We start from the raw sequence: 17,167 nt of genomic DNA, 5'->3' as shown, positions 1-17,167 counted from the left end.
CGTCGCTGTCCAACTGCCGATGGGAACCAAGAACGGGCGTCATCTTCTTCTTTCCTCCTGTTGCATCGCCACTACCACTTCAACGGAGGTTTCACCACCATCTTTTGTCGTTGTTGGTCGATGCTGCTATCATGTTTCCGCCGCGACCGCCGCCTCCGATTCCATTCCATAGCGACTAGATGTCGCCGCTGCCATTCCATTGAAGACCAAGATTCACCAATGTTTTCGTTTAGGAGGCTGCTACATCCCAACGATGCCCTCTGTTTGCCGTCGTTAGGCATTTCTGGTGCCACCATCTCCGATCGTTGTCATCGCTAATCTTGTCACCAGCCACCATTCCTTCCACTTTCCGGTGTCGCTGCCACCGTGAAATAGCTCTCACCGCCGCCATGAGCCACCAGGTGGGTGGCTAGAGTGTACTCTATATTTCGAAGTGCGTGTGTGTGTATTTTGTGTGGCTGGGAAAAACCTAGAAAGCCACTGCCACCACCATGAGGTGGTGGCTGCCCCCTTCTACCACCACCGGCCACCATAGGGTGGTTGTGTGTGTGTGTCATTATGAGTGTGTAGCTTTGTGTGTGTTAGTGTGTGTGTGTTTGGTTATCTCGTTGTAATATTGTATTGGTCAGAATAGTAAGAAAACTCTAAACCACCACCGTAGGGTGGTGGCTGCCGCCACCGGCCACCGTGTCGGGTGGCGGTGCGCTTTGCCTCTTGTGATAGATTCGTTTGGGGTGCTAGAAACCCTAATGGGCTCAAAGAAGCTCTAATGGGCCCAATGAAGCTTAATGGACTCTAATGGACCCAATAAAACTCATATGGGTTTAATAAGATTTTAGTGGGCTAATTAGGCCCAATAAAGCCCTAATTGTCATAAAAGGCTAACAAATTGATAAATGGGCTAATATTTGGGTTGAAATACCCTAATGCCAATGAAAACCTAACTTTAAGAATTAATCGTGTCACACACGAGAATTATTTAATAACTTGAGATATTAAATAATAATCATTGGCAAAGATTAATCTAAGCAATATTGGACTTAATGGATTAAGTCCTTAATGGGTTAAGTAGGAAACTTAACCCTAATCATCATTTTATGAGAAACCCTAATTTCACTTGGGTTTATTGTTGGACCTTTCTAGTGGGCCTGGATGTTTGGGTTATTAAATGGGCTATCCAAGATCAAGCAAATGGTCTAGAGTAATTTAATGGGCCTAAGGTAAGGCCCATGTAAGGGACTTAGGCCCAATTTGGAAAATTGGGCCATAGATGGGCCATAGTTTGGGCCTTAATGATTATATGATGTTGGGCCTTAGAATGAGACCATGTATAGGCCTAGGCCCAATTTGGAAAATTCGGCCATGTGTTGGGCTTTGATTCCTAGTTGACTTTGTGCCTACGGATTGGGCTTTGGGCTTGAATAAGCCAAGCTAGGGGTAATGTAGTAATCACCCAAAGAATGTACTTATGATTATGTATTGGGACCCAATTATTAATTGGGTGTTATTTTGGTGTTGACAGTTCGGGAATCTGTCATCCAGCAGCTGGGGTCGAGTCTGCGGGACTTCAGCAAGTGTGGGATTGTGTCTTCGGGACTTCAGCAGTGTGAGGTGAGTTCACTTCGAGTAGCAGTGGGTCTACGGCCACAATGCCGGCCCGCCAGTAGGAGTTGTTGTTAGATGATTGTCTTTGTGATAATTGTCTATGTTTGCTACTACCTGTTATGTTTATGTGCTAGCATGATATGATGTTATGTGATAGTGGTAGTAGGGGTGAAATAGTCCCCGGTTACCGGTCGATAGGGCCGAAGGGGCAGATTAGTACCCAACTATGCTAGACAGATTATGATATATGTGATATGATATTATGTGGTAGTAGTAGGGGGTGAAATAGTCCCCACTTACCGGTCGACAGGACCGAAGGGGTAAGCCAGCACCCAGATATGCTAGGCAGTATATGACTTATGTGTTTATGCTATGCTTTTATGTGGTAGTGTTAAGGAGTGAAATAGCCCCCGGTTACCGGTTGAAAGATACCGAAGGGGAGGCCAACACTCAGATATGCTAGGCAGTATCCGGTCGAGAGGACCGAAGGGGAGGCTAGCACCCAGATATGCTAGGCAGTATCCGGTCGAGAGGACCGAAGGGGTAGGTTGGGCACCCAGATATGTCTGACAGTATATGTATGTTATATGATCGTATGGTATGTGGTATGATGGGGGAACTCACTAAGCTTTGTGCTTACGGTTTACAGTTTTGGTTTCAGGTACTCGTTTTCAAAGAAAAGGAGTCGGCTTGATCGCAGCGCATCACACTATGTTTTCCGCACATGAGATCTTTGTGATTACACTCTGATATGGTTTTACGATAATGTGTTTTGATTATTGACACTTTGGTTTTAACATGAGATATTAATATGAATGTTTTGTTATACTAATGGTTTTATATAATAATGTATTTAAAAATAAAATTTTTGGCCTGTATTTTTGGGACGTTACAAACTTTTTCTCTGAAAAAGTGGAAATCAACCTCAACATGTTTTGTACAGGCATGAAAGACAGGATTAGCTGATAAGTATGTGGCACCCAAGTTGTCACACCATAAAATCGGGACTGATGTCATTGGAACCTTTAGCTCTCTAAGAAGAGCTTCAAGCCATGTGACTTCAGCAACAGTGTCAGCTAGAGCTTTGTACTCGGATTCCGTTGATGACCGAGATACAGTTCGTTGTTTTTGAGCTGACCACGAGATAAGATTGTTTCCAAGATAAATGGCATATCCCCCGGTGGATCGACGGTCATCGAGACTACCAGCCTAGTCTACATCCGAGAAAGCACACAAAGATGAGGCATAGGCGTCAGTATAGGCATGAAGAATAGACCCCGAGTCATGTTTGATCAGAAGCCCATAATCAGATGTCCCATGAAGATATCGTAGAATTCTTTTCACAGCGGACCATTGATTTTCAGTCGGTGAATGCATGAACCGGCAAACTTTATTTACAGCATAGGTAATGTCTGGACGTGATAAGGTGACATATTGAAGGGCACCAACAACTTGGCGATATTGAACCGAATTGTCAAACAAGGGACTGTCTCCAAGATATAAATTTGCAGTTGTAGTAATCGGAGATGGTACCGGTTTGCATGTGAGAGATTTGCTCGTTGAAGTAGATCCAGGATATATATTTTTTGAGATAAAATCACATCCGAGTTCTGTCGAACTACCTCAATGCCCAAAAAATACGAAAGCGAACCCAAATCTTGAATGGCAAAACTTTGACTCAGATTGTTAATGATTTTATCAATTCCAATAGAATTGTTACATGTAAGAATGATATCATCAACATATATCAGCATATATAAAAGTGTGCCCTTAGAGGAATACATAAAGAGTGAAGGGTCAGTTTTGGATCCTTGAAACCCAAGGTTATGCAAAGCCTTGGTTAACCGATGAAACCATGCACAGGGTGCCTGCTTTAGCCCATATAAGGATTTGTGAAGTAAACAGAGGTGATCAGGTTTCGTTGAATCAATGAACCCTAGTGCCTGGCATAAGTACACTGTCTCATTGAGTTCTCCATGTAAGAATGCATTTTGAACATCCAACTATCTAAATGTCCATCTTTGTGTAATGGCAAGAGAAAGAACTTTACGAATAGTAGTAGCTTTGACAACGGGGCTGAATGTTTCAAAATAGTCAATGCCTTGTTGTTGCTTAAACCCCTTTGTGACAAGTCGTGCTTTGTAACGAGTGACTTTGCCTGTTTGATCTCGTTTAAGTTTGTACACCCATTTACAGTCAACCACATTTGCATTAGGAATAGGTGGAACAAGAGACCATATGGCATTGCGCATTAGAGTTGCGTATTCTTCGGCCATAGCATCCTGCCGTTGAGGGGATTTGTTGGCACTGGCAAAGGTTGTGGGCTCACTATCAGAGGAGTGGGTGTTGGTAGTATATGCGTAAGGGTTAAAGGGAACCCGTGGTTTGGGATTTTGACGAAAATTGGGTGGTCGTGCACGAGTTTGGGGTTGATCGGTGTGCACAGTAGCAGTCGGCTCGCTAATGGGAGCAGTAGGCTGGTTCGGTGAGGAGGAAGATGGGCCGGAAGGAGAGTCTTCAGTAGGAGGGTTGTTAATAGGAGTGGTAGTAGGTATGGTAGAGCCGGGTGATGTAACGGGTGTATCAGATGGAATGGTGGTAGGTATAGTAGTATCAGGTGATGGAACGGGTGTAGGGTAACTAGAGACATATGGATTTGAAGGAGAAGGTGGTATGGGTGAGGTTTGTAAGGTTTGTAAGAAGGGAAAATGTTTCTCATCAAACCGAACATGACGGGCTATGTAGATGCGATCGATTTGTGGGTCAAGGCACCTGTAACCATGATGAGTAGGACTGTACCCAAGAAAAACACATGAAAGAGACCGAAAATCCATTTTGTGTTTATTGTATGGACGAAGGTGAGGATAACACACACAGCCAAAAAAACGTAAAAAGGAGAAATCTTGTTTGTGAGAAAAAGCATGCTCAAAAGGAGAAACATTTGACGAAGTACGAGACGACATGCGATTGATTAGATAAACAGCCGTGTCATAAGCAAAATGCCAGAAACGAGATGGCACGCTAGATTGAGCAAGTAAAGTGAGCCATGTTTCCACCACATGTCTATGGCGGCGTTCCACAAAACCATTTTGCTCACTTGTGTGTGGACATGAGTGACGATGAATGATGCCAAGTGGAGAAAAAAAGCTGGAGAGATTTCGGAATTCTCCACCCCAATCTGTTTGCACAGATTTGAGTTTGGTGTTAAACTGTCGTTCAACCATAGCAAGAAAATTCTTAAAAGTGGCATAAACATCAGATTTCTGTTTTAGAGGAAATATCTGTTGGATTAGTGTCTAAGTCCATAACTATTTTGGTATGTACTTGACCCGATGGTGCATGGTCCTTTTGGGTTGCCTTCACCAAAGCAACTTGATTGGAGAAATGAATAAAGAGAGAGAGGATAATATGATTTATTAATATGTTATAAGAATAATATATTAAAGGAGAAATCATATTTGTTTAATTAATATTGGTCGATAATTAATTTTGTGATCAAATGTAATTAATTAAACTTGAGGGGCTGAATTGTAATTATGTGATAGTTACAAAATAAGGTAAGGATTATCTTATAAGTGTGGTGAACGAATTTAAGGTTGGAAAGCCTTAGAATTCGAGTATGATAAGGATTCAAGGATTATCTTATTGGTTGCTTAATGGATAATCAACTAGATAAGGATAATGACTGAAACCCTATCTCTACACCTATATAAACACCCCTAGGGTTATGAATTCGGGTATCCCTTCCCAAGAGGTCCCAAATACGAATTCTAACCTCCCTCCTCTTTCTATATACCTTCTCCACTTGCTTATGGTGTTTGTAAGCCATTAGAGGAGTGACACTTGTGACTCTCTGCTTTCCAAGGTCAATTCAAGGAGGAATTGGATTGTTATTGCTATATAACAATCAAGGTATGTTCTTAAATCTATTTACATGTGAATTCTGATTTCCATATGCTAGAATTAGGGTTCAAAGTCTTGGATTCAAAGTATGTACAATAGAGAAACCTAGATCCAAGCTTTAGGGTTTGTATGAGCACATAGGATGTCTTATGACCAAAAAACCCATCAGTGGTATCAGAGCCATGATTGGTTTCTATTGTATTGATGCTTGATGTAACTGAAAATCGTGTTTTGGCCTCACTGTTCGACCTGACTCGGCGAGTCACTCTTGGACTCGGCGAGTCAGCCCTACTCGGCGAGTTCCAGAGGGTGACTCGGCGAGTCGGTGCGTCAGACAGTGCTTATCTCGGGATTTCTTGCTGTTTTTGCATTGGGATAATTACCTTATCATGTTAGATTAATATTAATCCGATTATATGATATATTTGACTATAATTTTAATCTAATTGAAGATATTTATCAATTAATAGGATAATTGTTTCCTTATGAGATAATTGATTAATTATTTTAAGTAAATTGATAAATTGTTTTGCAAGAAATCATCAAATATGGATAATTATGTGATTAAATGTTAATTTGAATTATTTGTTATTTGATCCTTGTTGTTATGAAAAGTTTCATATTTTGCCCTTTAGGTTTTATAGTTTAAATTTGAACCCAAAAGTTTTGTTGTTTTGAAATTTAAATAGTTGAAACCCTAATGTGTTGAAATGTTTCAAAACTTGCCCTCAAGTTTTGGAATTTAAAGGTTGATTAAAAGTTTAATTAGAAATGTTAAATTCTAAAACTCTAGTATTGTTTTGAAAAAGTTCAAATCACACCCTTATGGTTTTATTAATTAATTAAGGTGTATAATTAAAAGAGGTTTAATAAATCCATAAAAGTTTAGGTTAACCATTTAATAGAATTAAAAGTGTAATTGTTAACCACATAGTATTTTAAAAGTTATAAAATACACCCTATACTATATATAACATTAAAAGTCTAACATTATATATATATATATGTATAACTAAAAGTCAGTCTTACCGTTAGTAGGCCTCATTCACGAAGCTGGTCTATAAGGGGTGTTTAAGGAAATTGCCTATAAAATGGCGATTGAATGGGTATCCACTCTTACCCACCGCACTCTTGACTAGTGGAGGGTCGTTAGCCGAACGGGTAGGATAGGACGAAACCTTCCATTATAAGTATAATGAATTACTAAAGTAACTAAATGTTTTCATAAAATTCCCAATCTTAGTTACTTAGGCAAAAGTGAATTGATGCAATTCCATGAAATTACACTTTGTGCCCTTGCGAAGACGTTAGTGGAGCGTGTGTGGTTAACCGGCACACTAAATGGGTCTAAGCAAAGGTAGCAAAAGGTGACTCAATGTTTGTCATAGTTCGGTGGAGCGTGTGTGGTTTACCGGCACATCGAATAGGTGACTGTAACATGTGAGGGCACCATGTAAGTTTGCATGGTTATTCACACCCGCTTTGTGATCCTCGGCATCCCAGTCACAAACAAGAGGGGCATATCGAGATTTAAACATGCCATTGAAAGTTCAATGTATCTCAAAGGATCTAGGAGTTTTCATAGATTTAAAACATAAATTTCTTTTTCGTTTTTCATGGTGGAAATTAGTGAATCGTCATTCACTTACCTTCAAATATTCTGCAACTAGATTACGGCATCCCTTTTCTAGGTTGTAGCGTATTGTGTTGGGTCCTAACCTTGGAATTTCATTTGGGTGATCTACCAAGGACTCAATCTATCAACTAACTTGAATTTGTTTTTTCTCCCGTTTTGTAGATGTCAAAGTTCGACAACTATGGTCTTCCCAAATCCCGTGGAACAAGCATTCCACATGAAGATGGTATTCCACGATTCAATCGAGGAACAAGAAATCATGCTTCACTTCCTCTTCCTCCTCCTATAGTTCTCCCCAACCCACAAGATCGAAAAATTGAAAGGTTCAATATCACTAAAGCCCTATTGGAAATGAAACATGAAGATGGTAAACCCGTGTGTGCCCACGTTCTAGGAATGAAATCACACATTGATAGGTTGAAAATGTTGGGTGTGTCATTCCCGAATGAGTTGGCTGTGAATTGGGTTTTGCAGTCACTTCCAGAATCATATAATGAGTTCAAAAGAAAGTATTATATGATGAATCATGATGACAACCTCATTGACCTAACTTACATGCTCATTGCTACTGAATCAGAAATGATTTGGCGAAGCAATGGAGCGTATTTGTTGGGAGAGTCAACCGACCATACTTCCGAGGACGTTCTAGGAGAACCGACCTGCGTTTGCTGCCAAAAGAAAGGGCGTTGGATACAAGTCTGCCCAAAAAGCCTGAAGAGTCCAGAAGCTGGGAGAGTCAAAGAGTATGGCTGCGCTTCAGGTAAAAATCCACTATCTAACTCCATTAAGTTCCTATTCATTAATTCTTAATACATAATGTAATAAGATTGCATTTGGATGTTTTACAGGATCGGTGAAAAGAAAGGAAGCTTGGTGAAAGAGCAAGATGAATCTAATCACAAGGAATGGATCTTGATCGCATGGACTTGAAGATTAGATTTTGATCTTAGAAAGTTATGATAGAGTTGTTAGAAAATTTTCTTTTGAAATACATAGTTTTCAATGGATTTTGCATTGTAAGGACAAATGTTTTCTGCTGCTTTTATAAATAAAATAAATTTTCGTTTGACTTATTTATTTATTTGTTTATTTCCTTGCAATGAAATCGTTATGAAAATTGGTGTTTGAATATTTCTACAACAAATGGATATGATTCTTATTTATGGTGTTTATGGAAAAATCACGAATTTACCAAATAAGGAGAGTTTCTCATCGCCTAAGTTTCATTTGGACAGAAACTTGGAATCATGCAACATGGATGCACGATGAATGAGAAATTTCATATTTGGAAATTAGACAAATTCATTGACAAAGTGTCAAGTGAAGGAATAAGAGATCGAGCACACAATGTTGCGTGTTGATCAAGTCCACCATAAGAGTAACAATGATATTCGTCATGATTTACTAAAGGTTTAGTAAATATGATTATACTTACAAGATTAAGTGTAATTCTGAATTGATTAAAGGGTTTAGATCAATAGCAGAACGAATAAGAAGAATCAAGTAGGCAGAAAGATAAAAGTTTCTCCATTCTAAGAAGATGGGAGAGTAGCTTTTATGCTTTATGATAGATCTTAATGATTAAGAACCATATCTCAATTGATCCTCTAAGTGAGTCTTAGTACAATTGAATGTCTAAGAAGAGGAATCAAGAATTGAAGAAATGGTTAAATCAATAAGTCAATCATACTTCGTTCCAATAACAAGTCTTAAAGATTGTGACATTGAGTGATAAGTATTAAGAAGGTTTGTAACTTTCATTAAATGTGGTAAGATTGTGATGTCTTGAATAAGACAAAGACCAACTTGGACCAATTTATGAAGTGTTTTGATAAAAGCTACACTAACTCTTGAATATTTGTTTGTCAAGAAATGTTTTGACAAGAGAATCATATATGTCAAGGAGTCAGTGGGAGTCCTAATGGTCTTGAAAGGTTTCAAGAACAAATCAAATAAACCTTACCAATCATCACTAGCACACGAGTTGAGGTTGACAACCTATCGTATTGACATTATTTTGATTATGTGCTGTTCCAATTGAGTTAATTATGCATATGAGTTCTATGAGTTCTCATCTTGAATGCATAAAAGGCAAGGCACCTTAATCAATGAAAGGTACATTGATAAGAAAGGGTGAGATGCTTAACTACTTGGAAGACGTGGTGGGCAGCTGTGCTACCATGAGGCAAGAAATCAAGATTAAGAAAGTTCGATCCATATGAGTTTGAATTTGTCGTAAACGTTGGTTTTGACAAATTCACATGGATAGGAACATTTACACCGTTTAAAATCTAAGTGTCATAAGATTTCCTCCTTCATGAAAATGATTGTGAGGAAATGCTTTCACTAAGAAAGATTTTAAGAAGATAGTGAAATTGCATTCTCGAATTCAATTATGGTTACGGCATCCCTTTCCATAATTTGAATTGTGAGGTTTGGCAATTAGTCTTAATTGTTTAGACACACATATGAACTATCGAAGGCAAAGGTGTATAAAGAATCCTTGATAAAAGATTATCAAAGCACTAAGTATTAGAAACATGAACTTAAGAAATTCAATAAGCATTGTTTCTGAAAGTTAAGATGTTTATGAATACATGTCGAAGCTAGTGGGAGCATAAGTGTTATGTTTTATAATAATCATCAAGATAGTGGGAGCATAAAAGTTATGATTGTATGATTATTAAGGAAAGTATTGCAAGGTTAGCAATATTAATTATAGAAAACATGAGTCATACTTTGCAAAGTCGCAATAGTAGAAAAGTTGTTTTGCTATAATTAAGGGAGAGAATATTATGCTTCATTTCAGATCTAAAGGTTTAGGTTGAGAAATGTTAATAAAATTAGTCAAAGGTACAAAGTGTGTTCTTAAAATTTCGATTATGATTACGGCATCCCTTTTCACAATTCGAATTTTGAGAACATAGCAAATAAAACATTATGCGTCGTGTCCCATACGCTTCGGGTATAGGATCGATTGCAAATGCTTTAATGTTTGACCATTCTAAAACTTTCCAAATGTCGAGCACATTTAGAGGGAAAAAGGACAAGAATCGGTTTAGACTAAAATAATTAAACAACTATCAAAGGACAATCCAAGTTCGACGAGGATTGGTCGCTTGTGAGTAGTTGGAAGTATAGTATTGGAAAATATGGAAATGTTTCCATATTGGATGGACCATATCGACATCATAGATAAGATTCTATTAAGAATGAGTTGTCATATGGAACATATGGAAGTGTATCCATATTGGGAATTGAATATTGAGAAATCTATGATTAGATTAGAGACTTCTATGCAAAAGGATGTTCAAAGAATGTACTTTGAGAGAGAGACATCACGTCTATGGAATTGTCTTGTAACAATCTCCGATAGAAGACTTTGTAATATCATTGGCAATAGTCTTTGTGACTTTGGTGCAGTGACATTACGAAAGGATAGTTGCAAAGAATGTTAGAATCTAGCATATTCTATAAGTAGCAAGAATTTGATATTCTTTGACTTATGAAAAACGGATTTGGAGTTGTGATTTGGAGGATTGGAAATGTGTTCAATGTGATCTATTTCACAAAGTAAGAACCATAGGTAAACATTGTGTGCATGCTAGGAGCATGAGACAAGTGTTGGAATTCAAGTAAGAAGTTGATTACCCGAAACGACAAATAATGAGTAATCAATATGGTGATAAATAAAAGGTGTTTTATTTATACTCAAAGGTTTGAGGTCATATGGGATTAGTATTATTCTTGTGTTTCACTTTGCATGTTTTGACTTCCAGAATAATTGAATTTATTAAGAATAATCGAATCATTCAAACGGGCCACAGTCGTTCATATGTTGGAAGTAGGTATGAATGAAGACTGTCGTGAATTGGTGTGTGGATTGTCTAAAAGAGTATTAGACATAAGCAAATGTTTGCTGCAACGTTCATGAGTGCTTATGAATGTGATTTGAGCATTGGATTAAACCCACGCTCACTTGGATCACTCCATGAATTGTATCACGAGTGATTGGTGAGACGATAACATCTTATATTCTTGAAACCGAGATGTGTGAGTTGTATCTTGCGAATCGGTTGCACATTGATAATATGTAAACGCACCAGTAACTTGGTGTTATAAAACATATTGTTGTGTGTGATTCGGTGCGTGAGTGCAAGCGAGCATTGTATCAAAGTTTATCCGTTCCTTTTATTCAAAGTAGGATAAAAGCGATATCTTTGGGCCCCTCGATGGTTTAGTGATGACAAACGTAAATGCTCGGCCGGGCTAGGGCTAATTTGATTTGTTCAATTAGTCAGTCGTCATAAATCAGAAATCGAGATAGAGTACAAAGAGAATGATTTGAAATCATATCTCATATGATATCTAGAATGGAGGAATATATGATCCCTTATCTAAGGACACACGTATTTGATATGATCAGAGTTGACAGCGGCTTTGGAAAGCTACGATTGCAGATCAGGATCCGAAGTCATACGCAGAATAGTTGTTAGACTTATCCAAGTGGGAGACTGTTGGATTAGTGTCTAAGTCCATAACTATTTTGGTATGTACTTGACCCGATGGTGCATGGTCCTTTTGGGTTGCCTTCACCAAAGCAACTTGATTGGAGAAATGAATAAAGAGAGAGAGGATAATATGATTTATTAATATGTTATAAGAATAATATATTAAAGGAGAAATCATATTTGTTTAATTAATATTGGTCGATAATTAATTTTGTGATCAAATGTAATTAATTAAACTTGAGGGGCTGAATTGTAATTATGTGATAGTTACAAAATAAGGTAAGGATTATCTTATAAGTGTGGTGAACGAATTTAAGGTTGGAAAGCCTTAGAATTCGAGTATGATAAGGATTCAAGGATTATCTTATTGGTTGCTTAATGGATAATCAACTAGATAAGGATAATGACTGAAACCCTATCTCTACACCTATATAAACACCCCTAGGGTTATGAATTCGGGTATCCCTTCCCAAGAGGTCCCAAATACGAATTCTAACCTCCCTCCTCTTTCTATATACCTTCTCCACTTGCTTATGGTGTTTGTAAGCCATTAGAGGAGTGACACTTGTGACTCTCTGCTTTCCAAGGTCAATTCAAGGAGGAATTGGATTGTTATTGCTATATAACAATCAAGGTATGTTCTTAAATCTATTTACATGTGAATTCTGATTTCCATATGCTAGAATTAGGGTTCAAAGTCTTGGATTCAAAGTATGTACAATAGAGAAACCTAGATCCAAGCTTTAGGGTTTGTATGAGCACATAGGATGTCTTATGACCAAAAAACCCATCAATATCCACATATAACGAGTAAAATGATCAACACACAATAAGAAATAATTGTGTCCATCAGAAGAAGTAACAGGAGCAGGCCCCCAAACATCACAAAACACCAAATCTAAAATACGAGAGCTCTTAAAAGTAGATAATGGCAATGATAGTTTGGATGATTTCCCTATATGACAAGCATTACAAGGAATAGTTGAAGTTTTATGTAAAATAGGAATAGAGTATTTTGATAACATAGAATGTAAAAGCTGTGAATGCGGATGACCAAGCCGTTGATGCCATGTATGGACAGGAGCACGAACAGTTGTGAAGACACTTCTAGAGACCGGATGAAAAGACGGAAGAGGAAACGAGTAGAGCCCATGTTCACTTGGACCCGTGAGGAGGGTAGTGTGTGAAATCTCGTCCTTCACCGCATAAAAGGTATCATGAAATTCAAAGAAAACATTGTTATCATGACAAAATTGTTGAACAGAAAGAAGGTGTCGTTTGATTTGTGGAACATGAAGGATATTGGTTAAGGAAAAAGTTTTATTTGGAGAGTAAAACTGAGATGAACCAATATGTAAGATAGGTAAACCTTTACCATTGCCAACATGAATAGAGTCCTCACCATAATATGGTTCAACGGTGTTGATGCTAGAAGAATCTGGAGCTACATGATTGTTTGAGCCTGTGTCAAGAAGCCATGAAGGAGCTTGTGAACGGTAGTTAGCATGATTGGCTGAAGATTGTTGCCTGGTGCGAAAAGTGGTAGGGTCACGGTTGGGGAAATCGGATGGAATATGTCCAATACCACACCGGTTGCATGTTCCATAAACCGTATTCTGATTAGATGCCCAATTGAATTGTCCTCTATTGCTTCGATTGTTTGGACCACGACCACGTCCACGGTTGTTTGTGGTGTGACCACGTCCACGGTTGTTTGTGGTGTGACCACGACCACGCTTATGCTGAGATGAAGAGGTAAAGAATGCTTGTGACTGTTGGGTAATTGGTTGTAGGTTGAAACCAAGTTGTGAAGCAAGCTGATTTAGAGCTTGCATGGAATCCTGTTGTGAGGGCAATGGCTGATGAAATGTTCCTGTGGCAGCAGCATGAAAAACCTGTGGTGTTGGGATAACAGGAGCTGATTGTTGTATCATGTAATCATGATCTGAAAGAAGTCCATGCAACTCGTTGAAGGCTGTGGGAACCTGTCAAGCAAGGAGAGTAGATTTCAAACCATTACAGTCATCACGAAGACCTGCAATCACAAGCATGACAGGATCTTTCTCTTTAAAAGATTCGCCAATATTAGCCAAAGCATCAGCATACTCTTTTGCCCGATTGAGATATGCAGAGGATGTTTCGTCTCCAATCATCTGAATCTTTAGTAATTGTGTTTTTAGGGTATATTCCCTAGAAGATGTATGTGGAGCGTATGCACGCTCTAAGGATAACCAAATGTCACGAGATGTAGTAATACCTTGAACATGAGGAAAAGCAACCTATGAGATTGTAGAGATAATTAGCATTCTTACGTGAACATCATTGGCGACCCATATCGCATAGTTCGGGTTCGGCTGGGATTGTATGGGAGCATCTTTGTCTGATGATGTTGCTTGTTCAATCAGTGGTGATGGGCAAGGGACGGTACCATCAACATAACCAATTAGGTTGTTTGTGATAAGAAAAGGATGAATCATTGTTTTCCAAAATCCATAGTTTGTTGGTGAGAGAGTAAAACCGAACTTATGGGAATTATGAGAGGTTTTCTCAGCCGTTGTGAAAGCAGCAATTAACGCCATTGTTAGTAAGAAAGAAAGAAGATGAAGATTAGAGAAGGTTTGGCGGCAGCTAGGTTTAGCGATAATTGTGCTCTGATACCAAGATAATCAGATTGTAATATTGTGTGTATATTATAATATAAGAATACGATTACAATATATATATATATATATATATATATATATATATATATATATATATATATATATATATATATATATATATATATATATATAGTACATATTTATACTTTGTACCCTTCTACTACTTAGCTATATTACAAACTGTCTAATAAAAAAAGACATGTGACATGTTAAGGTTTCATTTATTAGAAGAGGATATATATATATATATATATATATATATATATATATATATATATATATATATATATATATATATATATAGATGAAAAAAAAAAACTTTGCTGGATATTTCATTCACCACGATACACTCTAATTCAAAAAATTGCAAATATATATCTAATGTTAGAGTAAGTTACAAATTTGGTCTCTATGGTTTGGTAAAATTTTTATTTTTGGTCCAATTTTTGAAAAGTCGACTAAACATATTCTTTCGTAAGGAACCAACGATGTATTTTTATAATACATTGTTGGTTCCTTGGTCCATATAAAAAGACTAAAATAGCTTTTCTCTTTTTTTCCTTTTATTTCTTTATTTTTTTTAAATAATATGGGATCCACATCTCTCTCTCTCTCACAACCATCCTCTATACTGTCTCTCGTATTTCTCCTCTTCCTCTCTAGAGAGATTACATTGTCAACCACCACTAGTGTCACTCTTCTTCACCATCTTCATCTCTCCGCTCACTCTTCTTCCCATTGTAGTTGACCATAGGAATCAACGCCAATAGTTCCATACTTGAGAACACAAATGAATGACACCCACTCTAATTCCACCATCCCTGCTTTCCTCTTGCAAGTATGCAAGAGCACCACCCACATATCGAATCATCCCCTTTGGGTAATCCTCGTACTACATATTGAGATAAACCATAAACCCACCATCGCCTCTGATTTAGGTATTGTTATTAGGCTTTTATTTTGATTTTGATTATGTTTTTCGTTTGAAACGATTCCCATCTCTATATTTTTATTTAGGTTATTATTTTTTATTATTTTTAGACAAAAACATTTGAAAGGATTCGTTTTGATAGGTATGGGATCGTTTTAGTGATGTGGAGTTGGGGTCGATGATTGACATAAATCACATTGATTTGTCGGTGTTAGTTTTTCCAAATCAATATCTTCTGTCATGTTCTTGTATCTTTTTGTTTTCCAGTACGAATTGTACTTTTTTTAGAAAGAAAAAACCATAGTTAAATGATTCAGTAACGTAGAGATGGGAAAGATGTGAGGCAAGTGTTAGTGAGTTGGAGGTTGTCAAGAGTTGTAGAGGTGGTCGAAGGCATTGTGGGTAGTTAGAAGCGATGAGAAGACTATAGTGTTTAATGACATGAATGCAGGAAGAAGAGGGTTATGGGTAGGTGTGCGGGTAATGGTAAGGGTGGGGAGGTGAGTCCTTGTGGTTTTTATATTTATTACAAATCAAAAAATAGTAAAAGAAAAAAAAATTAGGAAGGGTGCAATAGTCTTTTTATTTAGACAAAGGACCAACCTTGTAATTTTTTGGAACACAATTTATTAACTTTTCAAAGTTTGGATTAAACCTACGATTTTAACCAAATTATAAGGACTAAAACTGTAATTTACTCGTTATGTTATTATAATTCATGAAGAATTGTATTGAAGTCGGACGCAAAGTACAGATATATCCTATGGAGTACAACGAGTGGTTGTACTGGTAATTACTAGTTAGCAATGATAGTACCATACAATTTCGTAGTACACAATTGACCATTACTATATATATATAATCCTTGCTATCTCCAAGTATATTGCGACAACCAAAGAAAACAAACAAATGGTAGAGGCATCCAACAGGTGCGACATGGGAACACATGTTAAATGTGCAACAAATCACATTCCGCCATGTGTTCTCAGGTCGCCCCTGCAGGGTTTTTCTCTGCTCGGATTCGGACTGGCTTATTTATTTCCTTCTGTTCAAATCTTTGGGGGATCGAGTGAGTGTTTATGAATGTTGTTTTGCTTATATTGATATTTTTTGTTTTTTTGTTTTTTGTTTTTTTTTCTTTGTTTCAGGAAGATGACATACGGGTCTTATACGGAAACGTTTGATGCTGTTATAAAAATGTATTAGGACCGAAACTGATATCAATTGAACAGATATTTCTAGTAGATTTTCTATTGTGGGAAACTTTATGTCCATTCAGATATTACTAGTAGATTTTCTATTGTGGGAAACTTTATGTCCATTCAGATATTACTAGTAGATTTTCTATTGTTGAAAACTTTAGGTCCATTCATTCCTAATCGACCGAATGTGAAAACTTTAGGAAACCCTATACACTTATTTACAAGGGAGTGTTGACTACAGTAGTTGTAATATCGTGTCATTTTTCTTATGTAGATTTATTGTCTTGGTAATAAAAACAAGTGTTAAATACAAGAAAAAACGTGTTTTATTTAATTGGTTGATTATACAATTTTTCATATTCCAATATTATGCTTTATAAAATCTACCATTGTCGTTTCAATATACAATAAGTTTTACTGCTATAGCCGAGAAGCTTTTTAAGAGTATAGTGTCAGTAAAAAAAATTGAAAGTAATATATTAAAATCTGGTATAATTTTCAAAATACGATTACATTATATAATAATAAAAAAATGTAACTAAAAATAAATAAAAGTAGATTGTTATTTATTGAATTTAGCCCTAAAAGCAATTACCCATTGTGTGAATGAGACAAAATTTGCAAATTTTGTCCGGACCAAAAAGATGGGACAAGGACTGGTTCGTATGTGTGCAAAAGACATAAATGCCCCTTTCATGGTAAGAATGAGATGAGCC

The sequence above is a fragment of the Lactuca sativa genome, chromosome 5 (assembly GCF_002870075.4).
Source record: "Lactuca sativa cultivar Salinas chromosome 5, Lsat_Salinas_v11, whole genome shotgun sequence".
NCBI lineage: Eukaryota > Viridiplantae > Streptophyta > Magnoliopsida > Asterales > Asteraceae > Lactuca > Lactuca sativa.
Note: the sequence above shows the minus strand (reverse complement) of the source record.